This window comes from Schistocerca nitens, chromosome 5 (genome assembly GCF_023898315.1).
Source record: "Schistocerca nitens isolate TAMUIC-IGC-003100 chromosome 5, iqSchNite1.1, whole genome shotgun sequence".
Taxonomy (NCBI): domain Eukaryota; kingdom Metazoa; phylum Arthropoda; class Insecta; order Orthoptera; family Acrididae; genus Schistocerca; species Schistocerca nitens.
Genome location: NC_064618.1, coordinates 461,096,693 through 461,116,188, shown reverse-complemented (window position 1 = coordinate 461,116,188; position 19,496 = coordinate 461,096,693). Strand labels below are relative to the sequence as shown.

Here is a 19,496-nt window from a genome sequence, read left to right as displayed (position 1 = left end):
CTCATAGGATTCTGTTTCCCAGTTGTTATTGAGACACTGTCAGACTATGAAGTACCCAAACCAACAGTGCAATGTAGTGCAGTGGGCCTGTGCTGAAACTAAAGGGGGACAGGGCAGCCAGTCACTGCACAAGATGCAATAATGGTTAAACTAAATGATGATGTTGTGACTCATAATTCACAAGTTACTAGTACTTTTAACAATGACTTTCTAAACGTAGCGGGAGAAACAGGATTAAGTGGTTCAGCTGAAGAAGCAAGAAAATATATTGAAAATGTCATTCCACACAACTTTAAGCAGCTAAAAGTAGCACCTTCACTGGAGTTAATAGAAATCTAAAAATTCTGAGAAACAGTGCTGCAGATGGAATTCCAAGAGTTCTTCAAACTTAATATGCAGGGTTTTGAGTGATTTATGTAATGTATCACTGACACAGAGGAATTTTTCTGGATAGATTAAAATATGCCATTGTTAAAGCTCGTCATAGGAAAGATGACAAGAAAGACTTAATTATTTATCATTCATCCAATTTTCCTTACTGACTTCTTTTTCCAAAATATTGGGGGAAGTAATGTGATAGAGTATTTGAGGTGTTCAATAATTAATGCAACACATTTTTTTCTAAAAGCAGGTTGATTTTTATTCAGGATTCCATTACAATGAATTATTCACCACTCTTTTGGCTAATCTCTGATAAAAGCAGTGGCCTTATGCCACCTTTCAGAGGCCCTGTGTGCCCATAAGGTACCACTCTTCTGGTCTGTATTGGAGCCAATGCCTTGCTGCATCAATAACACCTCCAAAATCCACATACTGCTGCCTGTGGAGTGCGTGGTTCATTGGGCCAAACAGATAGATGTAAGTTGGAAGGTGCAAGATCCGGGCAGTAGGTTGGATGAGGAAGAACAATCCAATGAAGTTCTGTGAGCTCCTGTCATGTGGACAGACTGGATTGAGGCCTTGTCTTGTCGTGGAGAGGGCTAAGTTTGTTTGCATTTTTGTGGTGATGAACACACTAAACTATGGAATTGATGGTTGCACCATGACACAGTGTATCAGCCAGAATAACCCTTCCACAGTCCCAGAAAACTATTGCCATGACTTCACCAGCTGAGAGTGTGGCTTTGATCTTTTTCTTCAGAGGAGAGGTGGTGTGGCACCACTCAATGGATCGCTGCCTTGTTTCCAGTTGGAAGAGATGAACCCATGTTTCGTTGCCTGTAGTGATGCTCTCAGGTGTCATGACCAACCTTATTCAAGTTCTTCAGTCAGGAGAGTTAATCTGGAGTTGGAATGGCTGCTTATGATGAGTGCAGGATCACATATTGGAGTGATTCCTGTAGATTCTCTCAGTAGGTGGTATTATGCTAGACCAGGCCTTCACCACAACAGGAAAATGGAGGATAAACTGGCTGAGCTAATAATAGAAAATTTTAGGAGGGTGGCACTATCCTGAGTCATGAAATACCATTGGCTACATGGTTCAGAAAAGCACCTTTTGTAGTAGGGTAGGGAAGACAGAAAGAAGGTAATTGCAAGAGAGGTTAAGATCAAACAAAACCTTGAGGCTGAGAAAGAAACTAAACATGATTCTGGCATATTGCATCAGCACAAACAGCTGTTGGTTAAAAATTTTCAGCAATTGGCAGAAATCTTATTTCACTCCAGTTTTAGTTCACTCATTTGGGAATGTCAGCTGTCTTTAGTGCATCAAAATATCTAAGGACTAAAAAGCAAAATTAATGAATGAATTATCTGCATTGATGAATTGATCAAACCCAGCTGACATAACCTACCTACCTGAACATCATGTGGCCACTGATGTAGATGTATTGTTACAGGATTTAGGTTAGCATCTCACTTCTATAGAGCAGAAATAGAGAAAGGGAGAGTTGCCACATTCATCAGGAATTGACATAAATTTAAGAACATAAACATTTATAAATTTTAAGTAGAGCAGCATATGGAAGCATGTACAATAAAAGCAGAAATTGATAACTAATGCTTTTTAATAAACATTTACACAAAAATAAATTAACAAATGATGGAGCTGATCCCCTATGATACACACAACAGATCAGAACACTGTTGCAGAAAAAAAAGCATGCCAAATTTAAACAAATGCAAAACCCTGAAGATTGGTGACCTTTTACAGAAGCTCTAAATTTAATGCAGACTTCGATGCAAGATGATTGAAGCCTGGCAGAAAATCCATAGAGATTCTGGTTGTATGTAAAGTATGCTAGTAGCAACACACAATCAATTACTTCTCTGAGCAATAGCAATGGAAACAACTGTCAATGACAGTGCTGCTAAAACGGAATTACTGAACACAACCTTCCAAAATTTCTTCACCAAAGAAGGTGTAGTAAATACTCCAGAATTCAAATCAAGAACAGCTGTAAATGTGAATAACTTAGAAGTTGATATCGGAGTAGTGAAACAACTTGCATCACTTAATAAAAACAGTCTTCCAATCCAGACTGAATACCAATAAGGCTCCTTTAAAAGTATGCTGATGCAATAGTGCCATACTTAACAATCATATACAACCATTCGCTCAATGAAAAATCTGTACCCAAAGACTGGAAAGTTGCACAGATCACATCAATATTCAAGGATGGCAATATGAGTAATGCACTAAACTGCAGGCCCCTATCATTAACACTAACACGCAGCAGACTTTTGGAACATATATTGTATTTCAACAATATGAATTAACTCAAACAGAATGGTCTGTTGACACAGAGTCAACATGGATTTACAAAACATCATTCTTGTGAAACACAACTAACTCTTTACTCACACGAAGTGTTGAACATTGATCCTGTATTTTTGAATTTCCAGAAGGCTTTTGACACCATACTTCACAAGTGGCTTGTAATCAGATTGCGTGCTTATGGAATATCATCTCATATGTGTGACTAGATTCATGATTTCCTGTCAGAGGCCACAATTCATAGTAACTTATGGAAAGTCATAGAGTGAAACAGAAGTGATTTCTGGTGCCTGCCAAGGTAGTGTTACAGGCCCTCTGTTGTTCCTTATCCATACAAATGTTTAGGCAACAATCTGAGCAGCCATCCTAGGTTGTTTGCAGGTGAAGCTGTCATTTATCATCTAATAAAACCATCAGAAGGTCAAAAACAATAGCAAAATGATTTAGATAAGATACCTGTATGGTGCAAAAATTGGCAATTGGCCCTAAATAATGAAAAGTGTGAGGTCATCCGCACGAGTGCTAAAAGGAATCCATTAAACTTCAATTACACAACACATCAATTTAAAGGCCATAAATTCAACTGAACACCTAGGAATTGCAGTTAAAAACAACTTAAAGTGTAAATAACAAGTAGAAAATCTTGTGAGGAAGGTGAACCAAAGACTGTTTTTTATTGGCAGAACACTTAGAAAATGCAGCAGATCTGTTAAAGAGACTGCCTACACTACTCTTGTCCATCCTCTTTTTGAGTACTGCCGCATAGTGTGGGATCCTTAGCAGATATGACTAACAGAGTACATTGAGAAAGTTCAAAGAAGGGCAGCCATTTTGTATTATTGAGAAATGGGAGAGAGAGTCAAGGACATGCTACAGGATTTGAGGTGGACATTGTTAAAACAAAGGTATTTTCTGTTGTGGCAGGATCTTCTCACGAAACTCCAATCACCAACTTTCTCCTCCAACTGTGAAAATATCTTGTTGACGCCACCCTACTTAGGGAGAAGCGAACATCATAATAAAATAAGGGAAATCAGAGCTTGCATGGAAAGATTTAGGTTTTCGTTTTTTCCATGTGCTCTTCGAGAGTGGAATATCAGAATTATTCTGAAAGTGGTTCAACGAACACTCTGCTAGGCACTTCAGTGTAATTTGCAGAGCAGCCACATAGATACAGAAATAGATAGTATGTGAATATCTATCACCTGTAGGTAATTTTAATCTGGTTGTATATCACCATGAAAAAATATAAATAAAAAGAAATAGTGGTTGTTGGTGATTTTCATAAACACTCTCACAGGCAGTAATCTGTTAGCAACACTATCATTTGGCTTAATTCCTAACTTAAACTTTGAAACTAAGGTAGCTGATGCTCAACAACAACCACTGATAACATCTTTACAGAAAAGCATAATGGAAAAAAATTATATCATAAAGTCAATGGTAAATGGCTTCTCCGACCACGACATGTAGTTTCTTTTTTAAAAGACTGGGTGTAATGTCTATTAACTCTGAATTAGAGGCTGGTCAGTAAGCCAAAAATGGATTATTTTAGCACACTCTTCAAATACATGAACTGGGATGATAGATACAAAACTAATGGCATGAATTAAAACTACAACACTTTTGTTAACAAAGTATTTATCTTATTTGAACACTGTTTTCCCTGAAAATTAACATTGACTTGACCAAAGTCTACAAAGAAACCACGGATTACTCAAGGAATAAACATACCATGTGAAACAAAAAGAAAACTTGTTTATCAGTCAGAAACACTCTGATGTTGAAGCTATAGTGTATTACAAGACATAATGCAAAATATTAAAGATAGTAATGTGGGCATCAAAGAAAACACATTACAAGAAAAAGACAGTCACATAAGATAACAAAATAAAGACAATGTGGCATATAGTGAAGGGGGAGACTGGTAGAAACAGACATGAAGAGGGACAAATAGCATCAAGAGTAAATTATGCATTGGTATCAGATGTCTGCAGTGTTGCAAAACTTTTTAACAAAAATTTCTTAACTGTTCGTGAAAAGATGGGGTTGTCAGGTTCAACAGGTGCGGCTGTGGAGTACCTCAGACATCCAGTACATACAGCTTATACAGCTTCACTAACATGAATATGACCCTCCCTAAACAAGCAGAAGTAATGTCCATCATAAAATCTTTAAAATCAAATACCTCTATTGGTTATGTTAAAATATCATTGAAGTTAAAGAGTGTCCTTCCAAGTTTTAGTAAAATATTAAGCTATCTGGGTAACCTGTCATTTATCAGTGGAACATTTTCTGAATGGCTGAAATATGCTGAAGTTAAGCCTTTGTCTATGAAATGAGATAAAGAAATACCATCAAATTTACATCCAGTATCAATTTTTCCAGCATTCTCAAAAATTTTAGAAAAGGTAGTATACAGTCAGCTTCTTAACCATCTGACAACAAATAAAATACATTTTCCAAATATCACTTGGGATTTCTAAAGTGTTATGGTACTGAGAAGGTGAAAATGTACTTTATTCGCCAGGAAATAAATTACAGGCTACTGGTATATTTTGTGACCTGTCAAATGCATTTGACTGTGTAAATCACAATATCCTTTTAAGTAAATTACAATATTGTGGTATAACAGGGAATGCTGCAAAAATGATTCAATTCCTATGTCTCTGACAGGAAACAAAGGGTGTCATAAGGAAAGCTATCAGCCTTTATCCAACTAGGAACCAATAACATGTGGTGTCCCCCAAGGCTCCATCTTAGGCACAAGAATTGGTACCTAGGATATCCACAACTGGGAGGCATGATAATTACTTTAGAGTCATCCACTTCAGTTGTGCTAATATTTATTGATACCATGACCAGTTTTGAGATTTTAAAGTCCCACCTTCAGGTGTATGAAATTATAGAAATCTGTAATACATAACATGTGGTTGGGCCAGTCAGTGAAAGAGTTCCAGTCATTGCATGTGGGTGGAAAATGTCCACTGTTGGGCAGCCGTGTGGTAGGAACATCAATCACTACTGTATGGAGAGCCATGCCGGAGGTCTGGAAGCACTTCCAGACCTCCAGTGTGGCCCTCTACACAGTAGTGCTTAATGTTTCCATTTTCCACCTACATGCGATGGTTGGAACTCCTGCACTGACTGGCCTCACCGCAAGTTATGTTTTACCAAAACTGAAATTTCATACACCTGAAGATGGGATTTTAAAATCTCAAAACCAGTCATAGTATAAATAAATATTAGTACAACTGAAGTGTATCTCTCTAAATTAATTATAATACCACCTTAACACTCTTTCTTGTGTTTATCAGTGACCTTTTATAAGTAACATTACCAGATGCCAAGTTTGTTTTGTTTTTGCAGATGATACAAACAGCGCCATAAATAGAAAGTCAACTGTAGCCTTAGAAAGGTCAGCCAGTGAAATTTTCATGAGCATTAATGAATGGTTCCTGGCCAATTCTCTGTCACTAAACCTTGAAAAAATATAGTATATGCAATTCAGAACTTGTAAGGTGTTTCCTACCAGTATATGCCTAAAATATGATGATAGACAGACAGAAACCATGGACAGTTTTAAATTCTACAGAGTGCAGCTTGATAATAAATTCAACTGGGAGGAGCGTACCACAGATCTGCTGAAGCACCTAAACAAATCTCTATTTGCAATGTGAATGTTGTCAGACATAGGGGATGTAAAAGTGAAAAAGTTGATATACCATGTGTACATTCAATACTGTTGAATGGGATCATTTTCTGAGATAACACATCAAGCCAAGCTAAAGTTTTCTGGGTGCAAAAAGTTTAATAATAATTATTGTGGTGTGAACTTGAGAATGTAGAATTTAGTTTATTCATCTCATAACGTACAGTTACAAATCAAAGGTTTTTGTACTGGAGACATGTCAAATTACTTTAAAAAATATTATAATAATTAACATATTTCAGCAGGCATTTCTGCAGTTTTACACATGAAAAATTTAACAAGAACATACAAATATATAACACTTATGGTCATTTTGCAGCTTGCAATAAAATTTATACAATATATTAACAATTTATTAGGTGTTTGAGCATAAAGTTTTAAATTATGAGAGGGAAGTTTGAAATTGTCTGTGTGACAAGTACTGTAATTGTGATTGAAATGAAAATTGTCAAGTGAGTTTTGATTTTTGTAGATGAAAATAAAATTTTTGTAGGTGTACAGAGAAGGAATGGTTAGTATTTTTAATTCTTTAAATAATGCATGACATGATGTTCTTTTTTGGACTAAACACATGTTTCTTATGACTCTCTTTTGAAGTGTAAGTAATCTTGGGCTGTTCGTAGTGTTCCCCAGAAAATTATTCCGTATTGAATTAAAGTCTCAAAGTAGCTGTGGTAGACTATCTTCCTGGTGTCCATAAGGGTGGAACCAGATAAGACATTCATCACATAAGCTAGGCTGTTTAGTTTGTTTGCTAAGAAGTATACATGTGCCTTCCAATTGAAATTTGTGTCAAGATTTAGACCTAGAAATTTTATATAACTTGCTTCAGTCATTTCCTGATCGCCGTGCACTATTTTTATGGGCAATGCTGATGATGTTTTAGCACTGAACTGCACTAATAGCGTTTTTGTGACATTCTGCAGAGGCCCGTTTAGGGAAGTAGGGATATTCACTACTGCTTCACGATGTATTTATTCCCTAATGGAATTTGTTGTTAAAAGTACATCTGTTTCTCTAACCAGTAGCTCAATTCATAGAATCAATACTAGAAGTAAGAAGAGACTTCAGATACTTTGGTTCAAAAAGGTGTCCATTATTCAGAAACACACATTTTCAGTAACTTGCAGGTAGCCACAAAAAGTTTAAATGCCAGTATGTGTGCACTTGTGTGAAATTCATTGCAGTAATTCAATCACTGTAAAAAAAGTTTTTATTTACATCCATGATGATAATTCCACTTGGGATATGTGGGGTATGTACATTATGTGGGGTATGTACATTAATATATTTGTTTTTCATTGTAAGTCGTATTGTTCTTCTGACATTTTCTACATCCTGGAGGATCTCCTCACTATGGATCAATTGGTACAAAAAGTACATCTAATCTAATATAATGATGTTCAACAAAAAAGTGTCACAATTGGCCTTGTAACAGGCAAGCAATTCTGCATGGTTGGTCCTTCATTTCTCTTTGTGGTGAGTAACCCAGGGGGCACGCACCTTAGAGTACCCCAACTGGTGGACGAGTGTGTCAGTACTACCAACAGAGACATCCAGGTGTGCAGCAAGGTGTTTAATTGTGATCCGCTCAACACCTTGACTGAGTGTGTCTGCACATTCAAACATTGCAGGACCCAGGCATATGGGAGATTGGACAGGTTTGTGTGACCTTGTTTATCATAGACACCTCTCCCAACAACTCACCATGCTTTTGTTCACTGCCAGCTCTCCATAGACTTCTGCAAGCACCTACAAATATCTGTAATGCTCTGGTTTTGCACCAAAAGAAACTCAATGACAGCTCTCTGATTGGAATGCACCTCCATTACAGATGCTATTTTGAAGGCTACATATAGTGCACCAACTATCAGAACTTCAAGAACCTATAGGGGGTGACGTGGGAATATTCTCTGATGCCCCACAACAAATTCCACATTTTTTCAACCAAAACTGGCTAAGAAAAAAATTGTTTGCAATATTCACTGAAAACCCCTCATCAAACCTAAGTAGAAAAAATTAACTTAATATATCACAGTTTGGGTTCAAGAAGGATTGAGAACGCTATTTATAAATTCACTCATCAAATAGTACATGCCTTAAACAATAAAATATAACCAGTTCATATTTTTTGTGGTCTTTCCAAGGCACTTGAGTAGATCATGTTACATTCTTATAAACACTAGAGTTTTGTGGAACTGATGGCTTTACAAATAGCTGCTTTGAATTATACTTAACAAACAGAATGCAAATAGTTGTGCTGAATAACTCAAACAGTGTTGGAAGGGTAGAAGATTTTAGTGATTAGTTAGGAAATGCATAGGAAGTCACACAGGGTTCAACTTTGCATCCACTCTGATTCCTTACATATGTGAATGATCTTCCACTCAACATTCAACAATCTGAATTGGTACTTTTTGCAGACAATACTAGTGGTGATATAATAAATCCCATTAGAGAGAAAACAACAGAAAAGATTGTAAATGATGTTTTCCAAAGAATTAATAAGTGGTTCTCACGAAATGGACTCTCCTTAGATTTTGGAGAAACACATGCTGTTCAGTTCTGTACAACTAATAGTCTTATCAACAATTGATGTATCACATGAGGAGGAGTCAGTAAATAGGGTAGAATACACCAGATTTTGGGGCAAACATGTTGATGAAACCCTGAATTTGAAGAAGCCTGTTACTGAGCTTCTCAAACAGTTAAGTTCAGTTTCTTTTGCTGTTCATGTAACTGCTAATCTTGGAAACAAACAAATTAACCTCCAGACATATTTCGCATGTTTCCACTCATAATGCCTTATGGAATAATTTTCTAGAGTAACTCTCCACTGAGAAAGAAAATATTGATTGCACAAAAGCAACCAGTAAGAATACGATACCTCTCCAAGGAGCCAGGCATATTAACTGCTCCATCACAGTACATATATTTGCTGATGAAATTCACCATAAACAATCCATCACAATTTGAGAAAATGGTGAGGTCCATACTTAAAACACTAGGGGGAAAATTGACCTTTATTAGTCATTATTAAAGTTGTCATTCATTCAGAAAGTTCAATGTGCAGCAGTAAAAATCTTTGATCATATGCCCAATAACATAAAATTTCTGACAGGTAGGAAAACGAATTTTAAATCTAACCTAAAATCATTTCCCCTGGACAACTTCTTCTCTTCCATGGATGCATTTTTGTTTAAAAAAGGGTAGCCAGTTAAAAAAGAGTTCTATAGTAGTATGAGTCAGATTTAAAAAAGTGTTCATTTATGTTAACCTAACCATGTATATGATACGTATCCGTAAACATATCATTTCGATAAAAGAATAGCTCAAATAACCTGTAGAACAATTAACTAACTAACACCAGGACTAGATACAGATTTTGATCATAAGATATTGATTATTACAAGAAGGTAGCAAATTAAGGAGATGGGACCTGGATAAGATGTAAGAAGCAAAGGTGGTTGAGAATTTTGAAGGAACCATGAGGCAACTATTAACTGACAGAGACAAAAGGAACAAAATAGTGGATGAATGAGTATGCCTTAGAGATGGAATAGTTGTCATTACCGAAACAAATATGCGAAAAGACGAGTACCAGTAGAAACCATTGGGTGAGATATTGGAATTAACTGAGGACAGGAAAAAAAAATATAAATACACCACCTGTGAAGCAAATAAAAAAACGTGAAATTGGTAGACGGTACAAAATAGCAAGTCTGAAGTTTGTGAAGAGTTGCAGTACATATATTTTGATGACTGGTTTCAAACCACCTTTTTCATATTCAAGCCAGATGCCCTGAAAGTACCTGATATTAACGACAACCTTCTAAAATTGGCAATACATACATCACACAGTGATGTTAGATAAAGGTCATAGTATACATATGCTCACTACACAAGTGACATTTATTTACTGTCATTATGCAATGTACATACTGCCAATTTTAGATGGTTGCCATTAAGATCAGGCCTCAGTAGGCCTGGCTTGAGAATGAACCAGTTGGTTCAAAACTATGAGGGTTGAATGAAAATAAATGCCTCCACCTACGTTAATTGGGTTTGGATGGGAAAATTTTAAGAAACCAAATGCAGAAATAATCCTTAGAATGTGATCTTTAATTACCAATATTCACTTTTCCACATAATTACCAGCCAATTAGATACATTTCTGCCAACTATGAACAAGTTTTCTGAAGCTGTCACAGAAGAAGTCCACACTGTGTTTCCACAACTATTTTCACAGTTCTCTCAACATCTTCATCAGAAGCATAATGATGTCCCCGCAGATTGTCCTTCATTATCGGGAACAGATGGAAGTCAGACAGTGCTAAATCTGGACTGAATGGAGCATGCCATACGGTTGTGAGATTCAGGCTCTGAAGTTCACTGTGGTAGCACGTGAAACATTGTCATGCTGCAGGAAAACAAACCCACACATTCTTGTGAAACGTCAATTGTGCTTGCAGTTTCTCTCTGAGTGACACAATGATCATCCTGAATCAATCTGTCAACATTTTGCTTCTGAAACTCAGTGATTGCTGTCATAGGATGTCCAATTCTTTGTTTGTCAAGTAGGTCAAATGTCCCCGCCTCAACATCTTTAAACTTACTCACCCAACGATGCATAGTACCCGCATCAACACCATAAACTGCTTTCATTACTTGATGAATCTCTTTTAAGGTGACGACACCTTCTGCTGTCAAGAACTCAATGACTGAACATTGCTTAAATCGCATTGACTGATCGTCTGTGCAGGGTTCCATACTTTACACTGTAACAACACAACCATTCAATGATAAGGTTTCCCGCCAACTGGAACTGTCGAGGAGAGGCTACAGAACAAGCCAGTACCTGCCACATACAAATGCTGCCAGCTGTTGAAGAGCTACAAAGGAGGAGGCATTACTTTTCAGTCAATCCTTGTAGTTGCCAAGACATCTGTACCGCAACTGTGGCAGATTTGTAATAAACTCATCATGAAGTAATAGGGTTAGTGGTTCTACATCAGCAAAATGTTGAAACTGCATAAAGTATAAATTTCTAGAGGAGAAGGGCAAAGCTGTAAAAATATGCAAGAGTCAGAAAAATAGATGTTGCCTGTAGGAAAATTAAAGAAATCTTTGAGGAAAAAAAGAGAAAAATCTGTATGAATATTAAGAGCTCAGATGGCAAGCCAATAGGCCCAAAGGTGGAAGGAATATATACTGATATATACTGAGGTGACAAAAGTCATGGGATACCTCCTACTATAGTGTTGGACCTCCTTTTGCCCAGCATAGTGCAGCAACTCGACGTGGCAAGAACTCAACAAGTAACTGGAAGTCCCCTGCAGAAATGTTGAGCCATTCTGCTTCTACAGCCGTCCATAACTGTGAAACTGTAGCCAGTGCAGGATTCTGTGCACAAAATGATCTCTCAGTTACATCCCATAAATATATGGTGGAACTTATGCAAATCATTTGTTTGAATTGTCCAGAATGTTCTTCAAACCAATCATGAACAGTTGCGACCCAATGACATGGTGCATAATCATCCATAAAAATCCATTGTTATTTGGGAACATGGAATCTAGAAATGGCTGAACATCAACACTTCCAGTCAATGATACATGTGAACAAAGAGCACACCATTATGGAGCCACCACCAGCTTGCACAGTGCCTTGTTGACAATTTGGATCTGTGGCTTCGTTGGGTCTATGACACACTTGAACCCTACCATTAGCTCTTACCAGCTGAAATCAGGTCTCATCTGACCAGGCTATTGTTTTCCATTCATCAAGGATCTAACCAATATGGTCACAAGCCCAGGAGAGCAGCTGCAGGTGATGTAGAGCTGTTATCAAAGCCACTCTCATCTGTTGCCTGCTGCAATAGCCCATTAACACCAGATTTCATTGCACTGTGCTAACAGATATGTTCTTCATATGTTCCACATTGATTTCAGCAGTTATTTCACAGTGTTGCTTGTCTGTTAGCACCGACTACTCTATGCAAACATCGCTGCCCTCGGTCATTAATTGAAGACCATCAGCCACTGTGTTGTCTGTGGTGAGAGGTAATGGCTGAAATTTGTTATTCTTGCTACACTGTTGATACTGTGGATCTCTCAAATATTGAATTTCTAGCAATTTCTGAAAGTTAATGTCCCATGTGTCTAGCTCCAACTACCATTTCACATTTAAAGTCTGTTAATTCTCATCTTGTAGCCATAATCAAGTCAGAAACCTTTTTACACGAATCATCTGAGTAAAAATGACAGCTTTACCAATGCACTGCCCTTTTATACCTTATGTACATGAGACTACTGTCAGCTGTATATGTACATATTGCTAACCCATGAATTTTGTCACTTCAGTATGTAAGAGGTCTTTACAAGAAAAATGGACTTGACAATAAATTATGGAAAGGGAAGAGGCAATAGATGTAGATAAGACGGGAGATAAGATACTGCAGGAATAATTTGCCTGAGCATCAAAAGATGTAAGTCAAAACAAGATACCTGGTGTGTACAACATTCCTTATTATTATTATGGGGCTTTTTTGGAGTAAATATTATGACAAAACAATTAAAACATGTAAAAGAGATAAGAAATACTCTTAGACTTTGAGAACAGTATAATAATCCCGGTTTCAAAGAGAACAGTATAATAATCCCAGTTTCAAAGAGAACAGTATACTAATAATCCCAAGTCCAAAGATAATGATGTATAAAATACTGACACACACACAGAAGTATGGAAAGAGTGGTAGAAGCTACAAGGCAGTGCTGACCATATGAGGGTTTTCCGTACAGTATGATCTCCAACAATCTCCGCTCAGAAATGAGTGAGCTAGCTTAGACCTGACAATAGCACCATGTTCCTTGCTTCCCATACCACTATTCTTGTGAATCCCCACCTCTCTCTGATGCTCATTCTTGGCACAGCAGCTATTAATCATAGAAAGGAAAATCAATGTTCCCACCAATTGTGAATTGCATTCTGTGATTAGATTTCTATGGTTTAAGGGGTCAGTCCCTATCAAAATCCATCACCAGTTCACAAATGCGAATGTAGAAAAGTGTATGGACATAAAAAAATGTGTGTAAGTGGTGTAGGGAGTTCGCAGATGGCTGTGCAAATGTGCACGATGAGGCCGGCTGTGGGCATCCATCAGTTTCGGACAAGACGATGATGAATCGAAGTAGTTTTCCTTCCAGATCAGCATGTGATTGTGCGAGAGATTGCTGAACTGACAGGGCTCTAAGACTACCATGAACAAGATTCTGATGGACATTTTGACGCATCACAAGGTTTATGCCAGGTGGGAGTTGCAGATGCCTGTACCTGTTCCATTATTCTCATGGTATGGATGCATTTAGGTCCTTTATCAATATACCTGGATCATCGGCAAACATTATAGTTCATGACGAGTCCTCTAGTGTCTCAAATTAATCTTTTATGTGGATGAAGAACAGATTTGGGCTAAGCAATGAACTTTGTTGACAACTTATTTAATGTTTTCTACTCTAAATTTAATTTCTTTTCCTGTCATATCATTTGCTAATGATGTCCTTAGTTTTCTGTTGTCGAGCTTAAGCTGGATTACTGCAAGGGAGAGGCCCTTTATGTATTTTAGTTCCCCTTGTAGAATTTTATGGTCTTCACAATCAAAGGCATTAGTAAGATCACAGAAAATGCCAACAGGGTAATCAACACGGTAAGGTATTGCAAGACACTAAAAAAGCTATACTATGCTATACAGAAAAAAAGGAGGGATCAGTCGACAAAGGGAGTTCATTTGCACCTTGACAACACCCACTCTCACATTGCCAGCACCATGAAAGATATCATTGCCAAATTCAGGTGGGCAATCATCGACCATCCTCCATACAGCCCAGATTTTTTGTTCCCCACTTGAAACAACATTTGGGGGAGAATGAAATTCTCAAGCAACAAAAAGCTAAAGGCAGCTGTCCATCCCCTCCTGCACAAGTTGATGGGAGAGTGGATGACATAGATATGAAAATCTTCCGGAGAATTTCCAAAAATGTTTCAATTGTGATGAGGACTGACTTGAAAAATAGCTAAAAGTCCAAGGTTTCAGCATCTGTAATTGGCTTTGCAGTAAAATCATGTTTACTATGAAAAAGCATTGGAGACCTTAATTTACGGACAACCCTGAAATGACTTACCTTAGAAGGTTGGCTGAAGAATGGCAAACCTACTTCTATAGCCTTTTTAGATTTAGCCAAAGCTTTTGATAATGTTGACTAGAGTACAGTCTTTGAAATTCTGATGGTAATGGGGATAAAATGAGGGAGAGAGAGGTTATGTACAACTTTCACTGAAACTGGGCTGCAGTTGCAATTATCGAAGGAAAAGCAAACAGAATTTTGTATATCAATGACAATGTTATTGTGTTAGAGCTGGCAAGGCTTACTGGTTATTAATTTTTTAATGGTGCATTAACGCATGACATAACAAAGTTTTGTCTCAGTCATTACATCACATTCTGTGTGCAGTGCTGTTTTTTCAAATTTATGGCAAAACATTAAATGAAGTGATAGTCTACCAGTAGCATTGGTTCTGAAGTGGAAATGAAGTAATGTACTCTAGCTTAAATGCCATCTTTTGGCTTAAAAAAAGTGACAATGTGGGGAGAGTCTGTTAGTAGCTCTGTAACTGAAATGGCTCAGAATCTGACCACTCATTGTTAGAGGTGGGGAATGTCATGGGAGAGAATCAACCATTGTCTTCTTTTCATGAGATGAAACTGACACAAACCCAGACTACACAAGGATTCCAATCCAGTCCTTTCAGAATATGATTCTAGTATTTTAACACTATGCCAAAGGATAATTCAGAATCTGTGAAATTGTGACTAACAAGGATTTTTTTTTACACTTGCTCATTCACCACTCACTTGAGTTACAAAAGCTCTTGAAGTGACTAAGGCTAACATTCAAATCCAGTTAATGTTCTATAATTTCTATAAATTTGTACACAGTAAGCATCTGTATATATTTCTTAGAACATAATATTATTAAAGTGACAATTTCTGGAAATGTTACCACTATGGTGCTTTTGTGGTGTGGAGAAAACAAGCTACTCGTTACCGACTGAAATGCGTAACACTATCCCATCCTCCTCAATACAACTGACACAATGTAATACTAAATTAATATCCCTTGCACATGATATATTTGATGCAAAACAATAAACAATTGTGAATCTCAAAATGTGAACGGGAGTTAAATGCACTGCAGCCACATCAGCCCATGGCTGCTGTAGCAGTCAAGCACACTCAGCCCACTGCAGTCGCAGTGTTAACCTCTCACAACAGCACATTTCACTACATAAAACTCTCATTGCTGTAAATCCATATTATCTGCTGCAGGTGAAACACTAAATTAATATTTTATTTATTATCCACTAATATTGTTGTTCATTCTGTTATGGAAAGAGAAGTAATGGCAAAAAGAAATTTTCACCGTAGGATCCAGTTTAGATTTGGCCATGGAGACTGAACAAAGATTCCAAAATCTGAGAAAGAATTGGCTTCAAACTATTAGAAAATGTTTTCATTGACAAAAAATTTAGAATGTGGTTAAAAATAGTCCACAAGACCAATTCCTCTCTTTTGCTTTCCTGAATTTTGTTTGTTTCTTTGAAGTTTCAGTTGGTAACTTTTAGTTGGGAAAATGTTTTCTAATTGAATAATTGCTCCTATCTTGATCGTGCTAGATCAAATGTAAGATTCTAAACTAAGGTAGCACTTCATTGTGTTCTTCCATGATTCATAAATGGTATTTATCTTGCCTCTGTTGATGTGCAGTTCTATATAGATTTTCAAGTAATGTTTAACCCTTTGACTTCTGCTGACAAATTTAAGAGCAGCCTTTGAGGTTTTCTTCATTGCTACTGATGAGTCAATTTGGGCCTACTTGCTGACACTTGGGTACTAATGATGAAAATAAATGCACAACCACTCAACTACCTGAATGCAATTATGAGTTTAAGTGTACAGCAGAATTTCTGACTCATATCTCAGTAGCTTTTCATAGTTTTCCCCAAGAAGTTGTGTTCAGGTATTTTGTTCATTGAAATGTCTTTGGTTTGAGTTCTATTGTTCATCAGGATTGTCAAAGAAGAAAATAACAGCGTGTTGTGATTACACTCAGGAAGAGATTATAGAAAGACTCTCTCAAGGAGTGACAGTGAGAATGAATTGTTTGCTGTCAATGTATATGACAACTCCTCTACAGGTTCTAAAAACAACAGCCCTAAGCCATCTATGTTAGTACATGTAACATTACAGTGTTATATTTCAACAAGAAATGTAATTGATAGCTCTTGTGAATCTGATACTGACTTTTGGAATGGGTTATCAAAATCAGATCAGAAACTGCTGAAGGAAAAACCATCTTCACATTTTTTGCAGATTTGCAACAACCATAAATTTGCAGAGAAGCTTCTAAGTTAAAACCTAATTTTTACACCTACAACAATGTTCATCTCTGCTGCGACAGATAGTGACGGGAGGGGCCATCACTGGAAGCACTCCAGAAATATTTAAGACATTGCAATGCAAGCAATTTGGGTAATCCCATCCTAGGCAAATGTTGGATACTAAGTGTCATTAAATGCATAGGTGATAATGATGCAGTGCTCAGCTGGGCACATACTAAGCACATCTCCAGCAACCAAAAGGTTAATAATAAGCTATAATAACTTCAAGTCTGTTAATCAATTTTTGTATTTTCCTGGAAGGTCAGGGGGATGGCCATGTCTTTATTTACCTTCAGTAACTACCTTCATATTCGCTATAGGTGGTTTATGAGAAACTCATATCAGGAGGTTTGTGCTGGCGTATGGAAACTGGTCTCTTGAAATGTGAAACCACTGCTTCAGCTTCCTCAATATTTAAGGAAATACATGTTTATGAACAACACAAAAGGAACTGTAAGCCATTTGTCATCAACAGTGAAAATCCATCCACACAGTAAATGATATTTTACAAGCTATTGTGATGCAAATGGAACTGGAGAACAGTAGCACTATTCTGAGAAAAGGTTGTTAAGTCATCTTGAAATAATTTTTAATAATCTTGGTAGTTAGAACTTCCAGTAAAATCTTAATGAATATGCTTTACCACAGTTCTTGGTAAATATTCATCCGAGCACTGTAAAATGGTGGGACATTAAGTAATAATGGAAAAAAAACTAAGTATTTTTTCAGGGGGAAATGAAGGCCAACAACAATTCTTAAATGTCTCACTATTTGCTTTTCAAAAACCTAACACTTCCCCCTCCCTGCTGGCCATTAAAATTGAAGCATATGAAAATGGCATGCAACAAACATCAAACTGGCATGAAATGTACTTACATGCTTTGATAAGCAAGTGATAAGCATTTCAGTGTAACTATAGAAAGCAGATAGGAGTAATGCTACCTACACTGTGTAATTAAGGAATGAGTATGCACCAGATTTCTCGTTCAGCAGTTGGATTTGAATGTTTGTTATCATGAGAAGATCATGTTATACCTTGAATAAGAAGGAAATGTGTCTACCAGCACATGTTGGAATTTGACAGGGGCAGAATAGTGGCCTCTAGAGACTGCATTTTATTAGTCTGCTACTGTTCCTGTCAGTCAGGATCCCATGACAGTCGTGTAAAGATGGAGTTAATGGTTTCAAGAGGGCCATACTCAATGTCAACCAGGACCACAGAGCCATGCCACATAGGTTTCATCAGGAAATTGGCTTGTTTGCAGCATGATATGTATCCACATGGGCAGTGCTGACAGCTAGAGAGACCAGCAACCATTGTTGCAGCTTCCTTTGACATGGCATCAGAGAGAGGCATGACAGCTGTGGGTACACCCAACAGCAGCAATGGACACATCTTTTTGGATAAGTCCTGATTCTGTATATAGCACACAATGGAAATACCTGTGTGTGGAAGTCCTGAGGAGAAAATGACAATAGACTGCATTTGACATTGCCAAATGGGACCAGCACGTAATGTGATGGTATAGCATGTCATTAGGTGCACAACACAATTATCTCTACTGGCCGGAGTGGCCGAGCGGTTTCTTGATGCTACAGTCTGGAACCGCGCGACCGCCACACTCGCAGGTTCGAATCCTGCCTCTGGCATGGATGTGTGTGATGTCCTTAGATTAGTTAGGTTTAAGTAGTTCTAAGTTCTAGGGGACTGATGACCTCAGAAGTTAAGTCCTATAGTGCTCAGAGCAATTTTTGAACCACAATTAACTCTGGTTTGCATAGTGAGTAAATTGGGCAGCAGACTTTATATTAAGTGGCTTTAAGCCATTGGCTGAGATCTCTCTTTCAGATCCCTATGGGATAATATTTACATGAGAAAATTCAAGATCATATGAAAGCTACCTCAATACAGAGGATGTTCATTTGTGCCTTACTCAACATGTTCTTCAGGTCACACATCTATTGAAAATATTTAGGCATGGGTTGCAGAGAGAAAGGTATGCTACCAATCACCATTACTGTGACTGGTCATCTCTGGCATCAATCTGAAGTTGCATCGAGTAAGGTATCTACATCTGTTATACAAGGTTAATTCTACTTGATATCCAGTTGGATTACAGAAATTGTTGCTGCCAGATGTGGCATATCTATGTAGGGGGCCAATTTTCTTTGCACTTGTATATTTCAAAGCACATACAGATGTTATTACATACTTTTATTAATATACTGTATGTCCACAATAATTTAGTTAAATACTATCCTTCATGGTGTTGTAGTTTTCAATGGTCAGCAGAGTACTTATTTGTACCAGATCACTGAAGAAATTATAACAACACAAAGAAAACTGAATACAAAGCAGGTTTCTTTGTCAATTTGATATAAAAAATAAATTATTTGTAAACCACAAGCAAAAGTAAACTAACTGTAGTTAGTTGTCTCTGTTTCTGAATGTCCATTTATAAATACATAAAAGCACCCTTTGAAAGAAGTGTACTAACATAAGATCTGGTTGTATGGTACAGGAAACATGTGGAGGACTGCATTTCTCATCTGCCTGTTGATCCTAAC

The 19,496-nt window shown here is 37.3% G+C and overlaps 1 protein-coding gene across 1 annotated transcript in view; it reads left to right on the top strand.

Annotated features, from left to right (window-relative positions):
• LOC126259218 (L-lactate dehydrogenase) overlaps positions 1-19,496 on the top strand; it is a 298,642-nt gene that overhangs the window by 278,193 nt on the left and 953 nt on the right. The window lies entirely within an intron of this gene.